The 14,420-nt window shown below is 44.9% G+C and overlaps 1 protein-coding gene and 1 long non-coding RNA gene across 6 annotated transcripts in view; one reads left to right on the forward strand and one right to left on the reverse strand.

Moving 5' to 3' along the window:
- ARIH1 (ariadne RBR E3 ubiquitin protein ligase 1) overlaps nt 1-14,420 on the forward strand; it is a 130,127-nt gene that overhangs the window by 19,764 nt on the left and 95,943 nt on the right. The gene's annotated exons all lie outside the window — the stretch shown is intronic.
- The window catches only part of LOC120373591, a 38,700-nt gene that overhangs the window by 6,522 nt on the left and 17,758 nt on the right, over nt 1-14,420 (reverse strand). The window contains exon 4 of one of the 3 annotated variants that reach the window (XR_005585600.1): nt 6,684-7,200. The exons of the other annotated variants lie outside the window; for them this stretch is intronic. This is a non-coding gene — a long non-coding RNA (uncharacterized LOC120373591). Of the gene's footprint in view, nt 1-6,683; nt 7,201-14,420 lie in introns of those variants that run through there. 3 annotated transcript variants of the gene reach the window in all.

The following is a 14,420-nucleotide window of genomic DNA, read 5'->3' on the forward strand; positions in this document are numbered from 1 at the left end:
CCGAAACATTTCCATCCTGAAAATAGAAGCCGCTTACCGGTAACCCGCTCCTCTGCTTGTCCTTCACCAAGTACTGGCTGCTGCGACTGGCTACCTTCCTCCTGGCTTGAGAAGAGCTCCTGGCTGCATGCCTCCAGGGACTCCGGGGTGTCTCCCCCCACCCCAGTACCCTCACTCTCGGTTTCCTCCCCTCCCCCCCTGCTCAGAAGTGTCCATTGTGGTCCACGGATTAGCGGTGGGGTCACCCCCAAGTATCGCGTCCAGCTCTTTGTAAAAACGGCAGGTTGTGGGGGCAGCGCCAGAGCGGCGGTTTCCCTTGCAGGCTTTGCAATAGGCACTCCATAGCTCCTTCACTTTAACCCTGCACTGCAGCGCGTCCCGGTCATGGCCCCTTTCCAGCATGGCCTTTGATACCTGGCCAAAGGTGGTATAATTCCTACGGCTGGAGCGCAGCTGGGACTGCACAGCTTCCTCCCCCCAAACACTGATGAGGTCCAGCAACTCGACATTGCTCCATGCTGGGGCTCGTTTGGCACGTGGAGGCATGGTCACCTGGAAGGATTCACTGATTCCACTCCACACCTAGCTGAGCAAACAGGAAGGGGATTTTTAAAATTCCCTGGGGCATTTAAACGGCGGGTCACCTGAGGCCAGGGCAGTAGAGTCCGAACTGATGAGCAGAGTGGCTGAACAGGCATTCTGGGATATCTCCGAATACCCTGGAGGCCAATTACAGCGCTTTTGGTGGCCACACTTGCGGAGCAGCGCTGCATCACCAGCGCTGCAATCCTTATACCTGAGGCAGAGCAGAGTACAGCCAGCACTGCAGCCAGGGAGATGCAGCGCTGTATGTGCCTTGCAAGTGTGGACGGTGACTAAGTTGCAGCGCTGTAAAGCCTCCACCAGCGCTGCAACTCTCCAGTGTAGCTAAGCCCATAGAAACACAAGACATTTTGCCCTTGGCTGGGAGTGTGAAAACTCCTTACTGTGCTATTGTAACTAGCCCTGGAGTCCCATTCTGGAAACTGGCTATGTAAATAGCTCACTATTTGATTCTTGCTTCATTTTCTCCCTGGGTCTCTAGATTTCTGTTGATGCACTTTCTCACATCCTTCTTTGTTTTTTGCCGTGGAACCTTCTGATGCCAACACTCCATCTTCCTGTAAATGTGCATGTTGCTTCCTTTGTGCATAACGAGGGACAAGCAAATCCTATCCTGCTTACCTCCAGTCTTAGAAAGACTGTCATTGGAATGAATGTGGGTGTGTTACAGCAGTCTTCGCTCTACCACTAGTCATAACTATGGCTACGATTATGTCATGGAGGTCACGGAATCCATGACTTCTAGAGACCTCTGTGACATTTTCCACTTCATCCCAGGGGCAGCTCTCAGCTGTTGCTGGTGGCAGGGCCCCTGTAGCTCCCAGCTGCTGCAGGTGCTGGACCCTCCTCCTTCTCCTTTTTGTCGGGGATATTTTTAGCAAAAGTCATGGGCAATAACCAAAAATTCACAGAAGCCCGTGACCTGTTCCTGACATTACTAAAAATATCCCTGGTCACAGGCTTCTGTGAATTTTTGGTTATTGCTCATGACTTTTACTAAAAATATCTGAGACAAAATCTCAGCCTTAGTCATAACAGAAGTTATTAAAACATGTTGGATATGCCAAGATGCTGCATCGTTTTGTGGTGATCTTCTTTGGATATCAGAGTGCTCTGTGGTTTGTCCCTCTCCAGTAATGGGCTTTTCATTCAGGCTAGCCACAACGTTAGTGTCTAGTAAAATGGAGGTGGTGGTAGTAGTAACTCTATGAAAGGAGGGCCTGATATTCATTCAGTGCCTAGTGACTGATTTGACCAGACACTGTCCAGGGAGCAGGTAGACTATGCAGTCTGGAATATGGCATCTTTAATCCCATTTAAAGTGTGTTGGTGATAGCATAGCAGCATTTTTCCTTTACTCAAAGTACAAAAAATCCTGCTATTGCTGAGTGGAAGTAATCAAAGTAGTTCAGTAGGCAGGACAACATGCGGACTGCTCCTTTTTCTCTTCAAAAAATTCTTGAAAACCTTGACTGACAGAGACAGCAGTATTGCCATCAGACATGGGCAAACAATGTCAGTCTCTTGAAATGTAGCTACGACAGAATTAGGCAACCAACCCATTTCCAAGCTCATATGGTTGGGTGCCACATAGACTAGAGACTTCAGAGTAAGTGGTCCCAGCTGGAAAATGCTGGCGTCTCAGCCAGATAAAAATGCAAGCAGTTGGAATTCTTCACAAATTCAAATGAGAGTTCTGACACTCGGCCATGTAGTTTGTTAGAACGCTGTGCTATACAGGGCTAGCAAACAAACAAGTAATGATCCAGAGGAGCATTGTAATAAACCATTATGCGACACTGTCAATTTGAAACTCAAGTTTAGAAGATTTCCCCTGCCAATCTCAATAGCTTCAGTAGTTTGTAGTTTTTAAAGGTCTTGCCTTCTGTTGTGTGAAACTCTCACAATCAGAATAATACTGACTATGAGGAATTAGTGAAATTGAATGCGCAAACTGTCAAACGCACAAAGTAAACAGGGGAAAAAAAATCTTTTCCTAATCTTTCTTTTATCGGAATCTTGGTGTTAGTTGCAAACAATAGTAGGTAAAATAGCTTCACAAGCTATTGTCAGATTTAGTCCTCTGCCATTTTTTCCCTGTTCTTCTCCTCCAAAAAAAGTAGTAGTCTAGCAGAGAAACGTTACTCCTTATGTGAATGAAACTGCCAGATCCACAGCTGTCTGAGGCTATGTCTACATTGGAACTTTGTCAGCAAAACTTTTGTTGTTCGGGGGGTTAGGGTAGGTCCATACTTACCGCGCGGGTCGACGCGGTGAGTTCGACTTCTCGGAGTTCGAACTATCGTGTCTAATCAAGACGCGATAGTTCGAACTCCCCACGCGCTCCGGTCGACTCCGGAACTCCACCACCGCAAACGGCGGTGGCGGAGTCGACCTTGGAGCCGCGGAGTTCAACCCCGCCGCGTCTGGATGGGTAAGTCAGTCGAACTAAGGTAGTTCGACTTCAGCTACTCTATTCGCATAGCTGAAGTCGCGTACCTTAGTTCGACTCCCCCCTCCCCCCGGTAGTGTAGACCAGGCCCTAAAAACACACCCTGCCGAATGACAAAAGTTTTACAGACAAAAAGCGCCCCTGGCAGGAGAATTTTGTTGGCAGGAGAGTGCTCCTGTAAAAGCTGCTGCCCAGGGGTGGTCTTACCATGAGGCGAACTGAGGCGGCCGCCTCAGGTGCTAGACTGTGGGGCGACACCACTAGGACCCAGAGTGTAGAAAATTGTCTGCTGCTGGTGCATATGTATTCTCTCTGTATGTATTCTCTAGATGCACAGAGATGGTGGAGTGCTGTGCTGGAGGAAGAAGGGCCCAAGAGACATAATAGGCAGGCAGGAGAAAAGGTGAGAGAATAACAGAAAGCAGCAGGAGCTGCAGGGAGAGAGAGGAGGAGCCTCTTATGTACCTCTCTATTACCCGCAGGAGCCTGGACTGATTAACACCAGCTTCTCAGGGAGCTTCCTATTTCCTGCTGTTTCCCTGAACCCACTTGGGAACAGGCAGTTAGCTGAAGTAGTAGGAGCCAGTTAGGCCCTTAAGACACTGATATCTTCCCTCAATCAGGCCCTGCTACCAGCCTGCTTATTTGTCCCCTTCAATTGAATGTTGAGAGCCACTATAGCTGGCACAGAACAGCAGCCGTGAGTGAAAGAAGAAAATACCCCTCTGGGGCAGCATTCAGAAAAAGAAAGCAAAGGAAGCTTTTCTATCTAAGCAGGAAGGAGCTCTCCTGAGATACATAAGACACAAATGTTCACGGTGAGCCTTCCGGCCCCAGTGAGGATGTGAATGGTGAGAAGATGCCTGATCTTCCAGTTAGTCAGAGTGCAGGTGACCTGGCAGCTACTGCAGCATCCATATCTCCATCTCAAATGGATGTAACCATGCACGTTCCTGAAGAAAAGTGTAGATCAGAGACGAGTGTGTAGTGGAGGTGCAAGAAACAGCAGCTGCTGAGTTTAGTTCCTTAAGTGTAGATGATCCAGGACTGTGGACCCACTTGAGCAGTAGCCTGAGGGACTTCCTTGTACTGCATGGGCCACAGCAAGTGAAAAACTTCATGTTCCCCAAAGACAATGAAAACAGAAGTTTCCATCCAACACATTACGGGCGTGAAATCCCCAGTGGTGACAAAGTGGAGAGGCCATGGCTTATGTACTGAAAAACCCAGAATGCTGCATACTGTTTTTGTTGCAAACTCTTCCAGTCTAATGTTCCAGCCACATTGGGTTCTACAGAAACAAAGGACTGGAAAAATCTGACTAGAAATCTGGGATGCCATGAGAAGGCAGCAAATCATCAGAGAGCATTCCATAGATGGAAAGAGCTTGAGATGAGACCATAGATGATCAGCATCAAGAGAAGATTGCATCAGTCCCTCTTTTCTGGCAAAATGTTCTGAAAAGGCTCATTGCCCTTGTGAGAGTGCTTGCTACCCAAAACCTAGCACTGTGTGGCACTTTAGATCGGCTGTATGTGCCAAACATTGGAAACTTCCTTAAAATTGTGGAGCTGATGGCTGAGTTTGATGCTGTACTCCAGGAGCATCTAAGAAGAGTCACCACCCAAGAAATGTACACACACCATTACCTTGTAAAAACAATTCAAAATGAGATCATACAGTTACTGGCAACAAGAGTCAAACGGAAGATGGTGGCAGATCTGAAGTCAGCAAACTATTACTCTGTTATTCTGGACTGCACACCTGACATCAGCCATACGGAACAAATGTCTTTAATGGTGTGTTTTGAAACAATAAGAGAACCTAGTGAAAATGTCCCTGCAATGGTGACTGTCAGAAAGCATTTTCTAGAATTTATTGACATTTGATGATACTACAGGAGCTGGTATGACAAGTGTGCTTCTTAAAAAGCTGGAAGATACGGGAATTGCGATAGCTGACGTGAAAGGTCAGGACTATGATAATGGTGCCAACATGAGGAAAGAACAGAGGAGTGCAGACATGGATCTGAGAGTTAAACCCTTTGAGCTTTTTTTGTCCCATGCAGTTCTCCTTTGTTGAACTCAGTGGTCATTGATGCAGCATCAGCTTCTAGTGAGGCTGCTGAATTTTTTAATGTAATTGAAAGCATCCATTTTTTTTATCTGTATCAACTCACAAGCTTATTCCGCTGGGTAGGAAATATAGAAAATGTGGCAAAAGACCACCTTGGCTTAACCACGAGATCTTGCATGATCTAAAAAATAAAAAGGACTCATATTAAAAATAGAAACTAGGACAAATTACAAAGGATGAATATAGGCAAACAACACAGGAACGCAGGGGCAAAATTAGAAAGGCAAAGGCACAAAATGAGCTCAAACTAGCTATAGGAATGAAGGAAAACAAGACGACTTTTTATCAATACATTAGAAGCAAGAGGAAGAAGACCAAGGACAGGGTAGTCCCACTGCTCAGTGAGGAGGGAGAAACAGTAACAGGAAACTTGGAAATGGCAGAGATGCTCAATGACGTCTTTGTTTTGGTCTTCACCAAGAACTCGAAGGAATGCCTAACATAGTGAATGCTAATAGGAAGGGGGTAGGTTTGGAAGATAAAATAAAAAAACAAATTAAAAATCACTTAAAGTTAGATGCCTGCAAGTCACCAGGGCCTGATTAAATGCATCCTATAATACTCAAGGAGCTAATAGAGGAGGTATCTGAGCCTCTAGCTATTGTCTTTGGAAAATTGTGGGAGATGGGAGAGATTCCAGAAGACTAGAAAAGGGCAAATATAGTGGCCAACTATAAAAAGGGAAATAAACAACCCAGGAAACTACAGACCAGTTAGTTTAACTTCTGTGCCAGGGAAGATAATGGAGCAAGTAATTAAGGAAATCATCTGCAAACACTTGGAAGGTGGTAAGGTGACAGGGAATAGCCAGCATGGATTTGTAAAGAACAAATCATGTCAAACCAATCTGATAGCTTTCTTTGATAGGATAATGAATCTTGTGGATAAGGGAGAAGCGGTGGATGTGGTATACCTAGACTTTATTAAGGCATTTGATACGGTCTCGCATGATATTCTTATCGATAAACTAAGCAAATACAACTTAGATGGGGCTACTATAAGGTGGGTGCATAACTGGCTGGATAACCGTACTCAGAGAGTAGTTATTAATGGTTCCCAATCCTGCTGGAAAGGTATAACAAGGGGGGTTCCGCAGGGGTCTGATGTGGGACTGGCTCTGTTCAATATCTTCATCAACGACTTAGATATTGGCATAGAAAGTACACATATTAAGTTTGCAGATACCACCAAATTGGGAGGGATTGCAACTGCTTTGGAGGACAGGGTCATAATTCAAAATGATCTGGACAAATTGGAGAAATGGTCTGCGGTAAACAGGATGAAGTTTAATAAAGACAAATGCAAAGTGCTCCACTTAGGAAAGAACAATCAATTTCACACATACAGAATGGGAAGTCACTGTCTAGAAAGGAGTACGGCAGAAAGGGATCTAGGGGGTATAGTGGACCACAAGCTAAATATGAGTCAACAGTGTGATGCTGTTGCAAAAAAAGCAAACATGATTCTGGGATGCATTAACAGGTGTGTTGTGAGCAAGACACGAGAAGTCATTCTTTCACTCTACTCTGCGCTGGTGAATGTATGTTCCATTCACTGTCAACCTGATGGATATCTGACCTAACAGGTGCCCTGTCTCCAGTTTCTCTGCTACATAAATTAACTGTGATAAAGGACAGGAGGGGATATCTGTCCTAGTGGCCCCAGAGTTGACCAGATTACAATGGGGCATCTCTCCAAACAGCGTGGCTGTGCCCCCAAACTTGCTGGTGGGTTGGCTAGTAAAAGGGAATACATTCTAGTGCTGAGTGGATTTCTTGAAAGTCAGATGGTGCATTGAGCTGCTGCATGTCCCATACCCCCAGGCACTAGTGCTGTGTCCTGACGTTAACCTGCCTTCTATCCCTTCTATCACTAATTATGGATACACAGGGGCACTGTTTGGAACCTGATCCCCATGCACCGTCTCCCCTGAGATCCAGGTTGTGTCCCTCAGAAGTGGGCGTCTTCAGTGCTGTCGGTATCAGATGTGAAGGAGCAGACTCCAAGGGCTGGGGAACATAAACAAAAATAAAGTCTTCAGGCAAATGCAAGGAGACTTTATTCCCTCTGTCACTTTTTCACTATGTGATCCCACATGGTTCCATCCTCCTTCCCAATTACTGAATAATGTTACATTGACTTCCCCAGGATGCTGCTTTTTCGAGCCAAATTGTGATGGGACTGCTAGCAGCAACTGGCTGAGAGTTGTTGACATCAATGCACTGTTGCATCATCTCCTGTGGAACATGAGGCTCCCAGCTGATCCTGATATCCAAATAGACAGTCTTCCCTCCCCACTGGAATTCCAGGTGACACCACAGATTGTCTTCAGAACAAGAAAAACAGGAATAGAGAAGCAGGTTGTCCTGTGGCTAGTTCAGAGGCATGGGAGTCAGGACCTATGGATTTGAATCCTGGTTCTGCTGCTAACTCCCTGTGACTCAAGCATTACACTATTTTGGAAGCAAAGTAATGGTATTTTTGGACAAAATCTCAGTCACTTGCAATTAATGAAGGTTTAGTTACACTTTTTGCAGGAGTTGGGGTTGTCCATCCTTGAGGCTTAATTAATGGTGAAGAGGATTCAGAGCCCGCTTAAAGTGGGAAAATCAACCAGCTTTTACAGTTTTCACTTCCAACAGCCTGGGCTGGCTGGTAGCAGTGGGGTGGGAACTGCTTTTAAATGGGTTTTGGAAAGCAGTTTTGAAGATCCTTTTGGTTAGAGCTTTGCCCTACCTACCTGTTCCAGCTGAGTTATTGTGAACTTTTACAGTCTACCATTGAAAAATTATTTTAGGATGTGGTCCACTTCCCTTTGTAGATAGAACCCATAAATTCAAAATACTCCATTAAAACACAACCAGAGTGCCAATCCCTATGATGACACCATACTGGCTATCTCACTCCATGATGTAACACTGATGACCACTGTCCTTTCCATTAACGTGCAGTGATAATACGTGCAGCTTGACATTTGTGATTAAGACACTGGACTAGGATTTGGTGTCTGCTTTCAGTTCCCAGCTATAAGAGTACCTGTGCAACCATGGACCATAACTTACTCTGTTTGTCTCCATTTTACAGATGGGGACGAGAATGATACTTTCCCCTCACTATTTAGAATATAAGCTCTTTGGGGCAGGACCTGACTCATTTTGTGTACAGTGTTTATCAGTATTCAGCTCCTGTCTTAACTGGGGCTACTAGGCAAAACTACAGTACAACTAAGAATTGGCACCTTTTATACAAATTCCACGTACACATTACCTTATATGGGGAAAAATGAGATCTGCTGGTGCAAAGCTAAGACAATCAGACCACCAAGGCCTCCCCTAGCAGCCTAGAAATCCCACACAAGCAACAAGCTCACTATTTTCCAGGGTGTAGGTCTGTGCTGCACCAGCTGCTCTACACTGAGAACTTAAAACATTGACATAGATATATCTATCAGGGGTGTGGATTTTCACCTTGCAATCTAACCTCGGTGTAGACAGTGCTAGGTCAATGGAATAATTCTTCAGTTGACTTACTTACCACCTCGCAGGAGATGGTTCACCTGTCACTGCAGTTAATCCCCTTTTGTTGCTGTAGACTAGAGAGTGTCAGTGCTGGAGTGGCACAGCTGCAATGGTGCACTGGCGCTGCTGTAGCGTGTTAAGTGTAGACATACCCATAGCTCTTTGTATAAGAGGTGTGGTTACACATGACAAAGTTCCTTAGCTACATCATTCCTTTTTAAGGCAAATCTAGTCTTCCATTGTCCTTGTGAATCTCTGAGCCTATGGAATATGTTTTTCATCTAACTCTATGCTTTAATGCAGGGGTTGGCAACCTTTCAAAAGTGGTATGCCGAGTCTTCGTTTATTCACTCTAATTTAAGGTTTCACATGCCAGTAATACATTTTAACATTTTTAGAAGATCTTCTAGAAGTCTGTAATATATAACTAAAGTATTGTATGTAAAGTAAATAAGGTTTTTAAAATGTTTAAGAAACTTCATTTAAAATTAAATTAAAATGCAGAGCCCCCCAGACTGGTGGCTAGGATCCAGGCCGTGAGAGTGCCACTGAAAATCAGCTTGCACGTGCCATAAGTTGCTTATCCCTGCTTTAATAGCTATGGCTATTATACTGGCTTGACAAGATGTGGAAATTGAAAGGGCTGCCAATCATCATTCCTGGTCTTCCAACATGAGGAAGTTGTTCTAAAAGACCATTAACAGACCAAAGTAAGTGTTATGTTGAAAGGTATTAATGGCCGCCATCTGATGCCTCTTTGATTCAAAGATAATCACAGACCTAGGCCTAGCCTACACTAAAAAGTTAGGCTGACAGAGGTTCTTGCATTGTGCATGTGTCAGCGAGAAACAAATTTGAGTGCAAATGTAAGTGCCGAGTTACAGCGACAAAGTAAAACCACCTCCCTGAATGATGTAAAGACATGCTCAACCTACTGTGATCCATGCTGTGCGAGGGCAGACACTGCGTGACCTGTGTTGACTCAACAATTCTCCAGCAGTTATTCATATTACCCTATTCCCTGCAACAGTGACTGCTCTGGTAGCAACTGTGACCTACGGTGTCCAGGGGCCACGAAGACTGGAAGCCACCCCTTCTTAAAAATACCCTGCATATTTTTGAAATGCCTTTTCCTGATTGCGCAGGTGGCTGAGCACACCTAGCAGATCTTCCTTGTTGTGTGCTGCTGGCAGTGCTGGCTCCGTGTACTGGATGCATGCTGGCCTGGAGTAGACAGAAGGTATTGGATCTCCTGGGGAGAAGAAGCTGTCAAGCTCAGCTGTGGACCAGCCATAGAAACATGAACATCTATGAAAAGATTGCATGGGAGAAGTCAATGGTGTGTCAAGCATTCCTCCAGGCTCACTGGAAGGAGCAGTTAACTACCTCCTGTTCTTTTTGTATCTGTGTCTGCTAAATACAATTGAGGGACTGCCCCAAGCACAAGACTGGTCAGAGCTAAGTTCTGTGGACTGAGAGGATTTCCCTGATTGTAAACATGGGTTTTGATATTGGCTTTCCAGGCTGTGTGTGTTAGAAAGAGAAAGCCAGAGGAGAGCCTGGAGAAGCAGGTGAATGTTTGATCGTGAGAGGAAACAGAGCTTCTTGGGAACAGAGCTCACTGAAGTTGACAACATCCTTGGGGATTTCTGAGCAAGGAAACTGCCTGCTCTTTCTACTGCATGCAGGGAAACAGGACTTGGTGTACACACATTCTTTATCACTTACATATTGATTTCCCATCCTAAAAGAAACTAACTTGCAAGGCTCCAAATATTGGTTAATTAGGGGCAACAGTAGCATTTGCTAGAAACTAAAATTATACTTGGATGAAACAAAGAGTCCTCTGCACCTCAGGATTGCAAAACTCTCTGGGGTCCCAAAGTCGGGTATAGTATAGAGTTTCCAGAGCAGCTGTGGGCAAACTACAGCCCGTGGGACTGTCCTGCCCGGGGAGCCTAGTCCCAGGCCCCTCCCCCGCTGTCCCCTCTCCCCTGCAGCCGCGTGGGCTGTACTCTGGCCCGCCCCTCCTGCTGGGGAGCGCAGCTGGCTTGGGGGGGTGGTTGGATAAGGGGGTGGGATCCTGGGGGGCAGTTAGGGGTGGGTTGGATGGGTTGGGGGTACTGAGGGGGGCAGGAAGTGGGAGGGGGCGGATAGGGGGCAGAGGGCATGCGGTTTGGGGAGGCCCAGCCTTCACTACCCGGCCCTCCATACAGTTGTGCAACTCCGGTGAGGCCTTCGGGCCAAAAAGTTTGCCCACCCCTGTTCCAGAGGCATCTTATCTAAGTGGCTCATTGTAGTGCATTAACCTTTGTGTGGAGTGTTACAGCCTTAGGGTAAAAATTGTTCTTTTCTGTAATGGATATACTAAGATGCTGCTGGGTTATATTCTGCTGTAATGGCAGCCTGTCTTACAGCCCTGTGGGTAACACTACAACAGGTACTAACCATTTCAGAAATCTGGAAAGGCTTAAACCAATGGTTTTCAAACTTTGTATTGGTGACCCCATTCATATAGCAAGTCTTTGTGTGGACTCCCTTATAAATTAAAAAAGAGGGGGGTAATTTAATTTAATGGGGCTTGGGGCTGTCCCTAAGGAGCTGACTACTCAATGATCTGCATGTAACCATCTTGCAGCCCCTTGAGGGGTTCACGACCCCCAGTTTGAGAACCCCGGGTTAAACTGAAGAACTGTTTGCCAAGGAACCAAGATTCAGTGATGCTTTGTTTTCTGTTTCTTGAAAGGTGTCCAGTGGCATTGGTCACTATTTATTTGAAAGTGCCTCTAAATTTGTGGGACTTTCTTCTGGTGTTTTTTAAAGGCTTAGCTTTATATACTAAGATGTACCACAATGAAATGCTAATAGTCAAAATGTTCCTGATTGCAGATCTGTAAAAATTTCTGTTGAAAATCTGTTCCTATTCTGAGACCATTGATCCTTATCGTATAAAAACAGATGTCAAAATCTGACCTTTTTTAATGCCATGATTGCCTGCAATCCATATGCAGTTTTTAATTGTCATGCTGCAGTAGCAAAGCTTATGAAATCATCTGAGACAGCATATGATTTTCGAGAATGCTTGAGGAGCTTGACAAATCCAGTTGATCTCTAGTTGAGAAATGTTACTAGTGCAGAGGCTGAAGTTAACATTCCTCACTTGGGAATTCATACTGGTATTGTCATTTGTGTATTCAGCGTTTTAAGAGCTTGATGAAGCAAAGTTACCTTTTGTGCCTATTAATGGTTAACCTAGAACAGGGGTAGGCAACCTATGGCACGTGTGCGGAAGGCCGCACACGAGCTGATTTTCAGTGGCATTCACACTGCCCGGGTCCTGGCCACCAGTCTGGGGGGGGGCTCTGCATTTTAATTTAATTTTAAATGAACCTTCTTAAACATTTTAAAAAACCTTATTTACTTTACATACAACAGTAGTTTAGTTATATATTATAGACATAGAAAGAGACTTTCTAAAAACATTAAAATATATTACTGGCATGTGAAACCTTAAATTAGGGTGAATAAATGAAAACTTGGCACGCCACTTCTGAAAGGTTGCCGACCCCTGACCTAGAAGCTTTCCAGAGGGCACTCAAACAACAAAATATAAAGCAGTTGATTAGTTTATTTCAGTCCATTATTAGGCTACATTAGTGATTGGCTATCTTTTTGTGCCATAACTCTATATATCATTTGTAGAAATATTGAACTGAATTCCAAATCACTGCCCTGATGCGCCATTACCAGCCAGCCTTTTTTCAGTAGGCACCGCAGCAGTCTGGGCCTTTAGGTGGAACTTGGAGGACAGTGATGATGAGCTGATGAGCTCTGGAAAGCCAATTCCAAGCTTAGGAGTGGCATGCCAGAATGCATGGAAATATTTTGAAAGTGACAAAGCAGACAGATGAAACTGACCTCATTAGCAGGGTTGAAAATTAGAACACACAGCAGGTTAGAAGGCTTGTCTGCAGTGCCCCAGCTTGTTGTTCAGTAACTTGCTGTGTGGACACTGCTATGGCGCACTGAAAGTCCCAAAGAGTGGCTTGGCTTGCTTTTAAGTGTAGGGACATTACTAGGTGGCAAGCTTGTGTGCTATAGAGTCACACCTTGTTTTGCTGCAGAGTAACTTGCTGTGTAGACAAGCCCAGAGTTCAGCAGGGCTTTGTAAGTGTTAATTTCAAACTTGAACTGGGGAGGAAAGAGAAGGAACCAACGGAAGGATTCAAAAGGGGTGACCTGGTCAAAAAGGGAGATGAGGTGTTTGATCTTAATGACTGCATTTTATGTGGACTGGATAAGGTAAAATTGCAGTCAAAAGCCAGTAAGGCGGAGCTTAGAAGAATCCAGATGGGAAATAGGATGTGAACAAGCTTCAGCTTTAGGGATAGAAAGGCTGAATCTTGGTGAGGAAGGATTTGGTTGTGGCTTGAGGGGTTGTGCTAGAGAGGGAGGAGTTTTGTGCAGGTCAGAAGCCTGAGTGACTGATGGTATTCAGTAGCAGAAAATTGGGGTCACAGCATGTTAAGCTTAAACTGGCAGACACACATTTTGGAAAGGGTGTCAGAGGCTGTCAGGTCTGATTCCCCACTCTGGCACTTGGAGTGCAGAAGGTGGGGGCCCGCAAGGACTCTAAAAAATTAATACTGGCCATTCCAGGCTTGTATTAAACTTCCAAGGTTACAGCTTTTCTCTGACCTTGGATAGGTAGATGCTGCCACCACCCAAGTGCAAAACCCCTTTGAGAGACCAGAAGGCACACTTGGGAATTCCTTCCTGTGGGGTACCCTCAAGCCCTTTCATACACCCCCCCCCCAAAGAGCTGAAAAGAAAAACAGAGGAAATCAGCTGTTGCCACCAGCTAATTAAACAACATGTGCACAAACCTCTTAGGACACAAAAATCCAATCCTGTTCTTAAAAAAGGTAAATGTTATTAAAAACAAAAAGAAAGAAAATACATCTGGAAACTCAGGCTATTGCTAGATTTAAAAAAAAAATCACTTACAAGGATTAAGCATCAAGAATAACATTCTTGATGTCCAGTTTAAAGGTTACAGGTGAAACAAAAGCATTTGGGGTTAGCACAGAGGAGTCCACAAGCCATAAAGAAATAAAGAGAGAAACCTGATTGCGTCTTCCTAGACATTTCCTGATCTACTTACATATCGGGGGTTTCAAATGAGTAGTTTCTAGGTATAATACCAATGAATTTTCATACCTGGCCCCAAGCTTCTTACAGCATAACTCTGCCCTGTCTGCTTCTCCCCGAGAACGACAGACAGACAAAAGGGGAGTCTTGTTTCAATTTTAAAAAGTTCTAGTAGTCCCATGGGCTCTTTGGCCAGGTGCCCACTCACTTTTAAACCCTTTACAGGTAAAGCAATTAGAGAACAGCTACTAAGAGGGATTTTATAGCTACTGGCTCACTGGGTGTCCATAAAAGGGAGCTCTTTCCCTCCCCACCCCCTTTCATTTATATCAGAGGCAGAATGGGTGAAGAGGAGACCGGGAGTGTAGAGACATTTACAAGTAATCAGTACAGCAATAATAGTTGAAAACATGTGAGCAGCTGAAACCACCCAGAGATGGTGTAGACTAAGAGGAGGAGGTGGCTACGAGTACAGCTCTGTGTTGCCCAGGGGACAATAGGAGAGATGAAGAGGACCAGCCAGAAGACACTGAATAACCGAGCCTTCAAAAGTAGAAGCA

Source organism: Mauremys reevesii, linkage group 10 (assembly GCF_016161935.1).
Source record: "Mauremys reevesii isolate NIE-2019 linkage group 10, ASM1616193v1, whole genome shotgun sequence".
In the NCBI taxonomy this organism is placed as follows: domain Eukaryota; kingdom Metazoa; phylum Chordata; order Testudines; family Geoemydidae; genus Mauremys; species Mauremys reevesii.